We start from the raw sequence: 16,435 nt of genomic DNA, 5'->3' as shown, positions 1-16,435 counted from the left end.
ACCCCCCACTGCTATCAATGGCTACACAGAAATTCTAAACACCACTCTGTAGAGAGACAGCCACAACTTCAGTTGAGTTTATATTCAGTGAAAAACACAAATAAATAAAAAAAGCAGATAAAGTATACTTAAATTCACTTATACGTCAAGCTGATTTCAGGTAGATGTTAGCCGGCAAAGGTTCTGATATTAAGCAGAGATAACTCAAAATGTACCATTTATATAAGGCAAAAGACGATGTCACTGATGAGCTGAAACAACCCCCACTGCTATCAATGGCTACACAAAAAAATCTAAAAAGTACTTTGTAGAGAGACAGCCACAACTTCAGTTGAGTTAATATTCAGAGAAAAACAAAAATAAATACAAAAGAGCAGAAAAAAGTGTACTTAAATTCACTTATACCTCCAGCTGAATTCAGGTTGATGTTACTCAGCCAAAGCTCTGATATTAAGTAGACGTAAATCAAAATGTATCACTTATATAAGGCAAGACAGGCTGTCAGTGATGAGCTGAAACAACCCCCACTGCTATTAATGGCCACACAAAAAAATCTAAAAAGTACTCTGTAGAGAGACAGCCACAACTTCAGTTGAGTTAATATTCAGAGAAAAACAAAAATAAATACAAAAGAGCAGAAAAAAGTGTACTTAAATTCACTTATACCTCCAGCTGATTTCAGGTAGATATTAGCCCGCCAAAGCTTTGATATTAAGCAGATATCAATCAAAATGCACAATTTATATAAGGCAAGACAAGATGTCAGTGATGAGCTGAAACTACCTCCCAGCTATAAATGACTACACAGACATTCTAAAAAGTACTCTGTAGACAGACAGCTACAACTTCAGTTGAGTTACTATTCAATGAAAAACACAAATAAAAACAAAAGAGCAGAGAAAAGTGTACTTAAATTCACTCATACGTCAGCTGATTTTAGGTAGATGTTAACAAGACAAAGCTCTGATATTAAGCAAAGATAACTCAAAATGTACCACTAATATAAGGCAAGACAGGATGTCAGTGATGAGCTGAAACTATGCCCCACTGCTATCAATGGCTACACAGTATTTCTAAAAAGTACTCTGTAGACAGCCACAACTTCAGTTGAGTTGCTACTCAGTGAAAAACACAAATAAATACAAAAGAGGAGACAAAAGTGTACTTAAATTCGCTTATACTTCCAGCTGATTTCAGGTAGATGTTAGCCGGCCAAAGCTCTGATATTAAGCAGAGATAACTCAAAATGTACCATCTATATAAGGCAAGACAGGATGTCTGTGAAGAGCTGAAACTACCCCCACTACTATCAATGGCTTACACAGAAATTCTAAAAAGTACTCTGTAGAGAGACAGCCACAACTTCAGTTGAGTTAATTTTCAGTGAAAAACACAAATAAATACAAAAGAGCAGATAAAAGTGTACCTAAATTCAATTATACATCCCACTGATTTCAGGTAGATGTTAGCTGGCCAAAGCTCTGATATTAAGCTGAGATAACTCAAAATGTACTATTTATATAAGGCAACACAGGATGTCAGTGATGAGCTGAAACTTTCCCCCACTGATATCAATGGCTACACAGAAATTCTAAAAATTACTCTGCAGAGAGACAGCCACAACTTCAGTTGAGTTAATATTCAGTGAAAAACACAAATAAATAAATTAAATACAGTACTATATGCAAAAGAGCAGTTCAAAGTCTGCTTAAATTCACTTATACGTCCAGTTGATTTCAGGTAGATGTTAGATGGCCAAAGCTGTGACATTAAGCAGTAATAAGTCAAAATGTACCACTTATATAAGGCATGACAGGATGTCAATGATGAGCTGAAACTACCCCCACTGCTATCAATGGCTACACAGAAATTCTAAAAAGTACTCTGTAGAGAGACAGACACAACTTCAGTTGAGTTAATATTCATTGAAAAACACAAATAAATAAATTAAATACAGTACTATATGCAAAAGAGCAGATAAAAGTGTACTTAAATTCACTTATACATCCAGCTAAGTTCAGGTAGATGTTAGCCAGCCAAAGCTCTGATATTATGCAGATATAACTCAAAATGTACAACTTATATTAGGCAAGACAGGATGTCAGTGATGAGCTGAAACAATCCTTCACTGCTATCAATGGCTACACAGAAATTCTAAAAAGTACTCTGTAGAGAGACAGCCACAATGTCAATTGAGTTAATATTCAGTGAAAAATACAAATAAATACAAAAGATCAGATAAAAGTGTACTTAAATTCACTTATACAACCAGCTGATTTTAGGTAGATGTTAGCCAGCCAAAGCTCTGATATTAAGCAGAGATAACTCAAAATGTTCCACTTATATAAGGCAAGACAGGATATCAGTGATGAGCTGAAACTACCCCCCACTGCTATCAATGGCTACACAGAAATTCTAAACAGCACCCTGTAGAGAGACAGCCACAACTTCAGTTGAGTTTATATTCAGTGAAAAACACAAATAAATAAAAAAAGCAGATAAAGTATACTTAAATTCACTTATACGTCAAGCTGATTTCAGGTAGATGTTAGCCGGCAAAGGTTCTGATATTAAGCAGAGATAACTCAAAATGTACCATTCATATAAGGCAAAAGATGATGTCACTGATGAGCTGAAACAACCCCCATTGCTATCAATGGCTACACAAAAAAATCTAAAAAGTACTTTGTAGAGAGATAGCCACAACTTCAGTTGAGTTAATATTCAGAGAAAAACAAAAATAAATACAAAAGAGCAGAAAAAAGTGTACTTAAATTCACTTATACCTCCAGCTGAATTCAGGTTGGTGTTACTCAGCCAAAGCTCTCATATTAAATAGACATAAATCAAAATGTATCACTTATATAAGGCAAGACAGGCTGTCAGTGATGAGCTGAAACAACCCCCACTGCTATTAATGCCCACACAAAAAAATCTAAAAAGTACTCTGTAGAGAGACAGCCACAACTTCAGTTGAGTTAATATTCAGAGAAAAACAAAAATAAATACAAAAGAGCAGAAAAAAGTGTACTTAAATTCACTTATACCTCCAGCTGATTTCAGGTAGATGTTAGCCCGCCAAAGCTTTGATATTAAGCAGATATCAATCAAAATGCACAATTTATATAAGGCAAGACAGGATGTCAGTGATGAGCTGAAACTACCTCCCAGCTATAAATGGCTACACAGACATTCTAAAAAGTACTCTGTAGATAGACAGCTACAGCTTCAGTTGAGTTACTATTCAATGAAAAACACAAATAAAAACAAAAGAGCAGAGAAAAGTGTACTTAAATTCACTCATACGTCAGCTGATTTCAGGTAGATGTTAACAAGACAAAGCTCTGATATTAAGCAAAGATAACTCAAAATGTACCACTTATATAAGGCAAGACAGGATGTCAGTGATGAGCTGAAACTACCCCCTACTGCTATCAATGGCTACACAGAAATTCTAAAAACTAGTCTGTAGAGAGACAGCCATAACTTCAGTTGAGTTAATATTCAGTGAAAAACACAAATAAATACAAAAGAGCTGATAAAAGTATACTTAAATTCACTTATACATCCAGCTGATTACAGGAAGATGTTAGCCGGACAAAGCTCTGATATTAAGCAGAGATAACTCAAAACGTACCACTTATATAAGGCAAGACAGAATGTCAGTGATGAGCTGAAACTACCCCCCCCCACACTGCTATCAATGGCTGCACAGAAATTCTAAAAAGTATTCTGTAGAGAGACAGTCACAACTTCAGTTGAGTTAATATTCAGTGAAAAACATAAATAAATAAATTAAATACAGTACTATATGCAAAACAGCAAATAAAAGTGTGCTTAAATTCACTTATACATCCAGCTGATTTCAGGTAGATGTTAGCCGGCCAAAGCTCTGATATTAAGCAGAGATATCTCAAAATGTACCTCTTATATAAGGCAAGACAGGATGCCAGTGTGTAGCTGACACTACCCCCCACTGCTATCAATGGCTACACAGAAATTCTAAAAAGTACTCTGTAGAGAGACAGCCACAACTTCAGTTGAGTTAATATTCAGTGAAAAACACAAATAAATAAATTAAATACAGTACTATATGCAAAAGAGCATATAAAAGTGTATTAAATTCACTTATACATCCAGCTGATTTCAATTAGATGTTAGCCAGCCAAAGCTCTTATATTAAGCAGAGATAACTCAAAATGTACCACTTATATAACGCAAGACAGGATGTCAGTGATGAGCTGAAACTACCCACCACTGCTATCAATGGCTGTACAGAAATTCTAAAAAGTACTCTGTAGAGAGACAGCCACAACTTCAGTTGAGTTAATTTTCAGTGAAAAACACAAATAAATACAAAAGAGCAGATAAAAGTGTACCTAAATTCAATTATACATCCCACTGATTTCAGGTAGATGTTAGCTGGCCAAAGCTCTGATATTAAGCTGAGATAACTCAAAATGTACTATTTATATAAGGCAACACAGGATGTCAGTGATGAGCTGAAACTTTCCCCCACTGATATCAATGGCTACACAGAAATTCTAAAAAGTACTCTGCAGAGAGACAGCCACAACTTCAGTTGAGTTAATATTCAGTGAAAAACACAAATAAATAAATTAAATACAGTAGTATATGCAAAAAAGCAGTTCAAAGTCTGCTTAAATTCACTTGTACATCCAGTTGATTTCAGGTAGATGTTAGATGGCCAAAGCTGTGACATTAAGCAGTAATAACTCAAAATGTACCACTTATATAAGGCATGACAGGATGTCAATGATGAGCTGAAACTACCCCCCACTGCTATCAATGGCTACACAGAAATTCTAAAAAGTACTCTGTAGAGAGACAGACACAACTTCAGTTGAGTTAATATTAATTGAAAAACACAAATAAATAAATTAAATACAGTACTATATGCAAAAGAGCAGATAAAAGTGCACTTAAATTCACTTATACATCCAGCTAAGTTCAGGTAGATGTTAGCCAGCCAAAGCTCTGATATTATGCAGACATAACTCAAAATGTACAACTTATATTAGGCAAGACAGGATGTCAGTGATGAGCTGAAACAATCCTCACTGCTATCAATGGCTACACAGAAATTCTAAAAAGTACTCTGTAGAGAGACAGCCACAACGTCAATTGAGTTAATATTCAGTGAAAAATACAAATAAATACAAAAGATCAGATAAAAGTGTACTTAAATTCACTTATACAACCAGCTGATTTTAGGTAGATGTTAGCCGGCCAAAGCTCTGATATTAAGCAGAGATAACTCAAAATGTTCCACTTATATAAGGCAAGACAGGATATCAGTGATGAGCTGAAACTACCCCCCACTGCTATCAATGGCTACACAGAAATTCTAAACAGCACTCTGTAGAGAGACAGCCACAACTTCAGTTGAGTTTATATTCAGTGAAAAACACAAATAAATAAAAAAAGCAGATAAAGTATACTTAAATTCACTTATATGTCAAGCTGATTTCAGGTAGATGTTAGCCGGCAAAGGTTCTGATATTAAGCAGAGATAACTCAAAATGTACCATTCATATAAGGCAAAAGATGATGTCACTGATGAGCTGAAACAACCCCCATTGCTATCAATGGCTACACAAAAAAATCTAAAAAGTACTCTGTAGAGAGACAGCCACAACTTCAGTTGAGTTAATATTCAGAGAAAAACAAAAATAAATACAAAAGAGCAGAAAAAAGTGTACTTAAATTCACTTATACCTCCAGCTGAATTCAGGTTGGTGTTACTCAGCCAAAGCTCTCATATTAAATAGACATAAATCAAAATGTATCACTTATATAAGGCAAGACAGGCTGTCAGTGATGAGCTGAAACAACCCCCACTGCTATTAATGGCCACACAAAAAAATCTAAAATGTACTCTGTAGAGAGACAGCCACAACTTCAGTTGAGTTAATATTCAGAGAAAAACAAAAGTAAATACAAAAGGGCAGAAAAAAGTGTACTTAAATTCACTTATACCTCCAGCTGATTTCAGGTAGATGTTAGCCCGCCAAAGCTTTGATATTAAGCAGATATCAATCAAAATGCACAATTTATATAAGGCAAGACAGGATGTCAGTGATGAGCTGAATCTACCTCCCAGCTATAAATGGCTACACAGACATTCTAAAAAGTACTCTGTAGACAGACAGCTACAGCTTCAGTTGAGTTACTATTCAATGAAAAACACAAATAAAAACAAAAGAGCAGAGAAAAGTGTACTTAAATTCACTCATACGTCAGCTGATTTCAGGTAGATGTTAACAAGACAAAGCTCTGATATTAAGCAAAGATAACTCAAAATGTACCCCTTATATAAGGCAAGACAGGATGTCAGTGATGAGCTGAAACTACCCCCTACTGCTATCAATGGCTACACAGAAATTCTAAAAAACTAGTCTGTAGAGAGACAGCCATAACTTCAGTTGAGTTAATATTCAGTGAAAAACACAAATAAATACAAAAGAGCTGATAAAAGTGTACTTAAATTCACTTATACATCCAGCTGATTACAGGAAGATGTTAGCCGGACAAAGCTCTGATATTAAGCAGAGATAACTCAAAACGTACCACTTATATAAGGCAAGACAGAATGTCAGTGATGAGCTGAAACTACCCCCCCCCCACACTGCTATCAATGGCTACACAGAAATTCTAAAAAGTATTCTGTAGAGAGACAGTCACAACTTCAGTTGAGTTAATATTCAGTGAAAAACATAAATAAATAAATTAAATACAGTACTATATGCAAAACAGCAAATAAAAGTGTGCTTAAATTCACTTATACGTCCAGCTGATTTCTGGTAGATGTTAGCCGGCCAAAGCTCTGATATTAAGCAGAGATATCTCAAAATGTACCTCTTATATAAGGCAAGACAGGATGCCAGTGTGTAGCTGACACTACCCCCCACTGCTATCAATGGCTATACAGAAATTCTAAAAAGTACTCTGTAGAGAGACAGCCACAACTTCAGTTGAGTTAATATTCAGTGAAAAACACAAATAAATAAATTAAATACAGTACTATATGCAAAAGAGCATATAAAAGTGCATTAAATTCACTTATACATCCAGCTGATTTCAATTAGATGTTAGCCAGCCAAAGCTCTTATATTAAGCAGAGATAACTCAAAATGTACCACTTATATAACGCAAGACAGGATGTCAGTGATGAGCTGAAACTACCCACCACTGCTATCAATGGCTGTACAGAAATTCTAAAAAGTACTCTGTAGAGAGACAGCCACAACTTCAGTTGTGTTAATATTCAGTGAAAAACAAAAGAGCAGATAAAAGTGAACTTAAATTCACTTAAATGTCCAGCTGATTTCAGGTAGATGTTAGCCAGCCAAAGCTTTGATATTATGCCGGCAACAGCATCTTAAATTAAAACCTGTTGCACATATAAGTTTATAATTGCAGCAGTAACTCCTAACATGTTTTTTTTTTTCCCTAAGTGTAATCGTGGCTGTAATCCAAAGAGTTTTGGATATCAGGGCAAATGGCTATAGTGAGTTTGCCACATAGGTGTCAGCCCCCTTAATAAAGAAGAGGTAATAAGAGATCTGGGGACCCAGGTAGATAGTAATCTCTCCTTTGACAATCATATTGCCAAAGTAGTTAGAACATCCTTATATGTGGCCCTAATTACTAAAGGGTTATCATCTAGAAGTAAAGAGGTTATAGTGCTCATCACTCATTAGACCCATCATAGAGTACAATGCCCTATTTGGATTGTACCTCACAAGACACTTCCAACAGCTGGAAAGACCACAAAAGTACCTCACCAAGAGGATTACTGGTCTCAAACATATGTCCTATGCAGCCTGACTGAAAAAACTCCAACTGTACTCAGTGGCATATCGCTTACTCAGAGGTGATCTCTACCTGACTTACAAAGCCATGTCCAACACAGAATTGATGGACATGCTCCACCTAACGAAATCCAAGTCACTGCGAGCCATGCGCTCTAGTGAGCTAAACCTCGCCACAACAATAAATAGAACATGCTGGAGGGATAGAGTCCTGTCACAGGGACTCCCCATGCTTTGGAACAAAATTCCAAGTTACATCAGGCAGAGCCCCTCACTAACACTCTTCAAGAGAAACCTTGACGAGTGGATGGGTAACAGAAAATACACCCATGGGATCACTTCATTGACTCTGCTTGACAGAGGATCAGTTAATCAATGAGGTGGCAAAAGCTGACATACTCTGGCTAGGCTTATAAACGCCCTTGGGCAGATTGCCTATTACCTACCTATGAACCTGTGAACCTATTTGACTTACTATGGACTGCATGACACAGAAATTGTAGAGCAATACTGGCTGGACAGGGAAATACTAGAGGAAGTGAGTAACCTGTACCAGCCTCACCTGAGGCCCCTGGGAAATTGTGAAGACCGCATTTTAGTGGAAACAAAGGAAGGTGTAGCATTGTGTATACTAGCTACAGATATTTTCCAGAATCCCACAGGGGATTTATTAGGAGTGTCACAGTTCACAGCTTCCAGAATATTGCATAAGTTTTTAAATGCAATGCATGTTGCTAAAATGTGCAATCGAGCATAACTGTTTCTCACATACCGCACAGGAGGGTGCAAAAATCATTCAATAGCACACTTCCTACAGTTCTGGGGGCTATAGATTGCATACACATAGAAATAAAAGCATGGACACATTGAATACCTAAAGGATAGAATAACAGCCTTAGCACATACAAATATGAAAAATGTTGCCTGCCAAACTGAACAACCTTTACATAACCATGTAATGGTTGTATTCTGTTAGCATCAGACATGGACAATCTCCCAAGGTTACATTTCACATTTGCATAATTAATAAGGTAAGTCTGGAACCTGTACAGAAAATGCAGTACAGTTAAATAAATGATTACTATGTTATGCAAATCTCATATGTCTCTAAGGTAATACATGTCATATGTGTAAAGTAATGTCATTAATTATGCCTTATGAGGCGCACAGTACTGATCCCTAACGATAGGTGGCACTCGTCAACTCGCTAATGTGCTCGTGCGGTCTTTTCCTGGAACTTTTGATTTTGGCCAGTACAGGCAGATAAACCGAATATACATTTTTGGAAAACAGCAAAATCAGATGGGACGTGCGAATGAATAGTGCAAAGAAAAGAAAGAAGATAGATTGGAAAAGTCCGAATATAATAAACAACTTGGATTTATACTGGACTTGTTTCGAATCTGATTGAACACTTTGAGATTGAATTGCACTTGGATTTATCTCACATATCGTTTTTATGGAAACCACTTGGCGCACAAGCACCTGATGTTTTATTAATGTCATTAATTGCTTATGAGTGAAGTATACAACACTCAGTTGTGGAATTTTCCCAGTAATGAATATCAAGCATTTCAGTTGGCCTTTGTATATAAACCAGTGAGATGGTCAATGTTACCATCATTTGCACTAGTAGAAGAATAAGCAACATGTAAACATCTACTTTGACTGCATGAGCAACAACAGCAACAGAAATACAGTGTCAGTCAATAATTATAGAAGCATTCATTGATAACTTATTATGAACTATGACTAAAAACATTTATACTGTAATATATATATATATAAACCTGAAGTCAGAAAGAAATCTGCAAAGGGCAGGACACAGCCATCATCTCTTGATCAGGGTTGGGGCAGGGGCAGGGTGCAAGCCTGACACCAAAGATATGAATGTGTGTAGGTAAAATAAAAATGCTTCATATGAGTACACACATCTTAATAGAATTTGCAGGGCAAGTAGTGAGATACATTTAGCAGTTAAAAGTACTGATTAGATAAGTAGTGTGTGTGTGTGTGTGTGTGTGTGTGTGTGTGTGTCTGTGTGTCTGTGTGTGTGTGTGTGTGTGTGTGTGTGTGTGTGTGTGTGTGTGTGTGTGTGTGTGTGTGTGTGTGTGTGTGTGTGTATGCGTGGTGCTTTGAATGTTTGTTTCGGTTGATATGAAAACAAATAAGTACTATGTCTAGCACTACACCTTGGCATGTCAGACAGGGTTAAGCCATTCATGGTAGACTAGTCAGTTGGGCATTATTGACCATAACTTCAAGAGCTACCACTGCCAGGAGTTGTACTACTAGTTCCATAGTCCTGGCTAAAATTTGGGGAGCTAGCTGAACTTAAGCGATGTCTGCTGGATGAGCTCTCATCACAATTATCTCTAGGACCATGACCACATTGCCTGCCACACCTGTGTGTGGACACCTCGATCACTGATGGAGCTGTGGAAGTAGTGCCACTACAGGAGTGGGATTTTGCATAGCAACACTGACTAACACCAGATGATGTAGCTTGTCTGTGACCACATAGATGCCAGCCCTTCCAAGCAGACCTTCCATTACAGACACTGCTGATGCAGTGCGTCATTTATTTTACCCAAGGAGTCTCCCACACAGTACAAGCAATCCAACACACCAGAATGCACAATGCTTAGCACTTGCATTTTCTTTTCTAAGGCTCTGATGGAATGTGCCTGTGTCTCCACAATGGCCCTACACATGCATCATGTGGCACCTACTGAATCAACATCAGGAGCAAGGTGGACAGTAGGCCTCCTCCGAGCATCTCTAACAACCTGCCTGTGGGGCAGCTTTCACTCATGATATCTACAGGAAAAATTAACCAGTTCTTCAGCTGGAATAACCACACTACCCCTACCAGCTGTAACACCCTCAACCTGCTCAATGCCAGAGGTCTATGTGTCATAGGTATGTACTAGCCTACTGTCTGTGTCAGTGTCAGACTGACCCTCTACACCTCCAGACTGTACCTCTTCGTCGGCACCATCATCATTAGGAGTCTATCAGGGGGGTTCACTGATTTGTGATGTGACAAAGTAATATAGACCCTATCTTCAGTGGCTATAGATACAAGAGTTCCATAGTGCCACTGGCAGGATCACCTATGATAACAAGTAAGCAACATACAAAAACAAAAAGAGAAATAGAATAAACAATAATAATAATAATCAAACCTATGTTATGTGAAACATATATTAGAAATTAAAATATGCTAATGGAATGAAATGAAATAAATTTTAGTTACATATACATCTACCTTTTGGGCATTAATAAGAATACAGAAGCTGTGCTTACCTTGTTCAGGTTGTCATGCAATAACAGACCCAAATGTGCCTAGATATAAAAAAGGGAGATGAAACAGGGGTGATGAACATCACAAAGCAAATGACAGAAGAAACAGAAAACAAAATCTTACAGCTGCAGAGTAGGACACATCTCATACAAATCTTTACTGTTCAGTGGACTTCTTCCCATTCTTCCCATTCCTCCCTTGCTTCTCTCTTTCTGTCTGTATCTCTTCTATCTCCCTCATGTCTCTGCCTCTCTCTCTCTCTATCTCTGTATATAGCTATATCTATATCTATATCTATCTATCTATCTATCTATATATATATATATATATATATATATATATATATATATATATATTAAGGTTTATAGGTTCATAGGTTGTTACTAGGCTATCGTCACTAGGGCCTATACAAGACTAGCCATAACAATTCCATGGCTATTTCTTCCCACAGTATTTACTTCCCTGGATCCCTGTCTAGCAGGGTGACTGACTTGATCCCCGGGATGAATTTTCTATCTCCCATCCAATCATCAAGGTTCCTTTTGAAGAGGGCCAAAGAGGCACTCTGTTTGACATGCATGGGCAGTCTTTTCCAGAGTCTGGGGAGTCTCTGAGTCAGGAACCTATCCCTCAAGCTTGTTTTGTTCATTGTGATGACAAGGTTTAGATCCCTGGAGCATGTGTCTCTGAGGGGTTGCGATTTCTTTAAGTGCAGCTTGTCCAACAGCTGTGGGTTTGGCATGGCCTTGTATGTTAAGCAGAGATTGCTTCTGAGTAGACGATATGTGACAGAGTATAGGTGGATTTTTTTTAGATGGTCAGCATAGGGCATCTGCTTTAGACCTGTGATTCTTTTAGTGAAGTATTTCTGCAGCCTTTGCAGATGTTGCAGATGTCTTGAGAGGTACATACCAAATGGGGCATTGTATTCTATAATGGGTCTAATGAGGGGTGAGTACAGTGGGACAATGACCCCCTTTTTTCTGTATGAAAAATCCTTAGTGATGAGGTGTGCCACATAGAAGGATTTCTTGACTGTTGTAGCAATGTGGTTATCGAAGGTGAGATCACTATCCACCTGTGTCCTTAGGTCTCTTATCACACTTTCGGTGTCTAGTGTACTGCCACCTATGTGGTAATTCATGCGTACATGTTTTTTCCCAAAGGGGATAACTATACATTTCTTGGCATTGAGCTTGAGCTCATGGCTCTGGCACCAAGCATCTGTTTCTGTAAGGTCCTTTTGTAGAATACCACATCATTTGGGGATTCAATAATGGCTCCCAATTTGCAGTCATCTGCAAACTTTGTTAGCCAGAGTCTCTTAATGTTGGCCTGTACTTCAGAGAAGTAGATGCCAAACAAGAGCAGTCCCATGACTGAACCCTGAGGTACTCACTTGTCTGGAGCTGGATTTGGAGTCGGCTACTTTTACAGTGTGGGTTCTGTCAGTAAGGCAGCTACCCATCGAGTGACATAGGGATTAATGCCCAGCTTAGTAAGTTTATGTATGATTCCGGAGTGGGGGACGGTGTCGATGGCCTTGGCGAGGTCCAGATAGGCTGTGTGTACCACCTTACCCTTGTCCATGGCTCTGGAGACTGATTCGAAAAAGTCAATCAGGTTCAGGTGACAAGATCGGCCCTTCACGAACCCAAACTGTGAGGGGTCCAGTGTTTGAAGGTTGCCAATGTCTTTGTTTATAAGTTCCATGATAATACATTCCATGGCCTTGCAGATCAGTCTTGTCAGGCTGATGAAGCGGTAGTTCCCTGGATCCAAGGTGGATTCCCTCTTGTGGAGTGGGATAACAGTAGCTCTGCGCCACTCAGTGGGCATGAAGCCTGAGGTGAGGCTATGATTAAACATGACACTTAGACGAGGCACCAGTTCATTTTGTAGTTTATGTAGTACACAGCCTGGGATGTGGTCTGGTCCCATGGATGCTGTGTTCTTAGCTTTGGAGAGTACATTTTTTACCTGTGTGGCCGTTACTACCGGAATTTGGCAATCTTTCGGTATTGAGATGGGCCCTTTAGGGGGTGAGAGGAGGGGTGAAGTTTGCACTGAATCGATCTGCCAGGATATTGGCAATATCCTTGAGATCAGTATATTTAATGCCATTCTGTTGTAGCTCAGAGCAGTTCTGAGCATTGCCATTTAGATTCTTGACATAGCTATAGAATGCCTTGTGGTTGTCTTTGGAATCTTTGTCAATTTTATTTTCATAACTAGCTTTGGAGGATTTTATTAGGGATCTCAGATTCTTACTGAGGCTGGTAAGGGAGCTTTTTGCATCCTGGGATTTTCCTCTTTTCTGCAACAGTTTCTTCCTTTTGTTGTAAAGTTTGTTTATGGCAAGGGACCACCAGATTGCCTTCCTTTTTTTGGAGAAGAGCATCTTGGTTCTACTGGGGATGGCACGATTCATGCACGAGTGGATGTGCTCGTACAGTGCCTTAGTGTAGGATTCAGCAGTCGAACTTTCAGTTCCTGTCTACATGGGTGTCATGAAGTTTGTCACTTCTGACTTGAGTAGCATGAATTTGACTTTGGAGAAGTTTTTTACAGAGGTTTCCTTACTAGGGGGTGGGGGTGAGATGTGGATGTGAAGGGTGATTAGCTTATGGTCAGACCTGACAAATGAGGGGGTGACCACAGGTGTGGAGCATCGATTTCTCGTGTTGGTAATGACCATGTCTAGTATATTGGAGCCCCTGGTGGGACTAAGGATTAGTTGATCCAGGGCATTGGAATTTATGAATTCCAAGAACTGCTAGGCAAAGGTGTTGGTACATGAGTAGTTTTCCCAGTTAGTGACAGGGTAGTTGAAATCACCCAGTATTAAGGTGTTTGGTTGTATCTTAATATTTTCCAGTATGCTTAGAAAGGTGCAGTGAGAATCTTGGGGCATGGTGGTGGATCTGTAGCAACCTACAGTTTGGATTGCAGTCTTACCTAGTGTTAGTTGCACCTGGAGAATTTCAGATACATTGTGTTGGGCAACTAGCCTGGTGTTGTGAATATCCTTGGTGAATATGGACACTCCTCCACCTTTAGTGTTTCAGTCCTGGTTTGGTGGCTGAAAGGTGTGGTAAGAGTTGTAGCCTGGTATTGCAGGGGTGCTCTCTGGAGTCTTGAGCTAGATCTCAGTTACTGCACAGATATCTCCCCTGACACCTCTACAAAACTATTAGGTGTCATCATAGACAATAATCTAAAATTTGACCTACACGTTAACCAAACTATCAAAACCATCAATAGAAAACTAGGGTCACTTTACAGAATAAAAGCCTTCCTAACCCCACCAGCTAAAATTGCCATAGCTCACTCTCATCTTCTTTCAACCCTTCTGTATGCATCCCCTCTACTCTCGAATTTAAACAAGACTGTCCTTAACAAACTCTCAATTTGCTACAACCACATTGCCAGGTTTGCCACTGGGCTGCCTTTTAGGACACATCATTGCATCAATCTAAATCAGCTTGAGAGGCTTGAACTACCCAGCCTAATCCAGTATAACCAACTGATTATGGCCTATAAAATCCTCTATAATCCGGACAATACTCCTGCACTTAAAAATATTATCACCCCCTATAACAATCCTAGACTGCTTCAATCCTCTAACAAACGATTAATTCAGACTAGCAAAATTTATAACACAGCCGGTGATTCTCTCTTTGCAAACTCTGTAAGTAGATTCTGGAACTCTCTTCCAGATGATATTACATTACTTTCCACCTTAGGTCAATTTAAAACTAGACTCAAACAACATTTGTCACTTAACTGGCTATGTCAATGTATCAAGCCTGGCTAACTCTCTCTAGAATGTGTAAAAATCTGTTAACCAGTTTACTGTGTAATTTAATTTAATCCTGACTTGCGCTCAGGATTAACTCTAACCTGTGGAACTTGTTTAACTTGCTTACGTATGTAATCTCTGTAAATAGTCTGTTTGTAATATGTAATGCTGGTATTATGTAATGCTGTATCTGCTTACCCTTGGAGCTTTTCTCCCTGGGCCTCCGCTGAAAATGGACATGCATCCAGTTGGACTATCCCGATCAGCAAATGTAAAATAAAATAAAATAAAATAAGTACTGATGTTCTCCAATTTTAGGAGTGCCTCAAGAGTGCATTTTGAGGTTTAGACTTCTAGCATTGAGTAGCATTACATTCAGATGTATATATATATATATATATATATATATATATATATATATATATATATATATATATATATATCCATATATGTTTTTTATATATATATATATATATATATATATATATATATATATATATATATATATATATATATATGTATGTATGTATAGAATGACAATTATTTAATTATATTGCATTCATAGGATCATAGGAAGTTACTAGGCTAATGGCACTGGGGCCAATACAAGCCTAGCCAAGAGTTTATCCCAAAAAAGAAACCTCAATCAGCACCTGACACCCCTGTCAATGAGGGTCAAAGGTGGAACCAGTGGGACAAATTTGTTGTTTCCCATCCACTCATCAAGATTGCACTTGAAGAGGGTCAGTGATGTACTTTGTTTGCTGTGTAAGGGGAGTCTATTCCAGAAATGGAGCAGCCTCTGGGAGACAAACCTGTCTCTCCAGCATGTTTTGTGAATGTCGCATATTAGATTTAGGCCTTTTGATTAGCTAATGCACAAGGAGTTAGACCTATGGATATAGAGTATCTCTGGTAGGGCAGGGTCCGGAATTGCCTTAGAGGTGAGACACAGATCACCTCTGAGCAATCTGTATGATACTGTGTAGAGTGATAGTGATTTGAACCTGTCCACCTAGGACAGATGTTGGAGGCCATGGATTCTCTTTGTGAAGTATTTTAGTGGCCTTTTCACTTAGTGCAGGTGTTTGGAGAGGTATATTACCAAATGGGACATTGTACTCAATTATTAGCCTAATGAGGAAGGAGTACAGAGAGGTAATAACATCATTTTTTTTCTGGCTGCAATCCCTTTAGTTATGAGATGAACCAAGTAAATGGCTTTTCTGGCCAATGCCACTACATGATGGTTGAATGTGAGATTATTGTCAACCTGTGTACCCAGGTCTCTCACCACAGGTTGTGTGCTTAGGGGGCTGCCACTGATGTGGTAATCAGTAGGGGTTGTGTTTTTGCTGAATGGTATGACAATACATTTTTTGCATTTAACTTAAAGCCAAGACTTTGGTAGCAGTCATTTGTTGCTGAGACCCTCTTGTACTATGCTAACATCATTTGGGGAGTCAATGACAGCACCCAACTTACAATTGT

This window comes from Protopterus annectens, chromosome 4.part1 (genome assembly GCF_019279795.1).
Source record: "Protopterus annectens isolate FY-2018-M chromosome 4.part1, PAN1.0, whole genome shotgun sequence".
NCBI lineage: Eukaryota > Metazoa > Chordata > Ceratodontiformes > Protopteridae > Protopterus > Protopterus annectens.
This window is presented reverse-complemented; position numbering follows the sequence as displayed.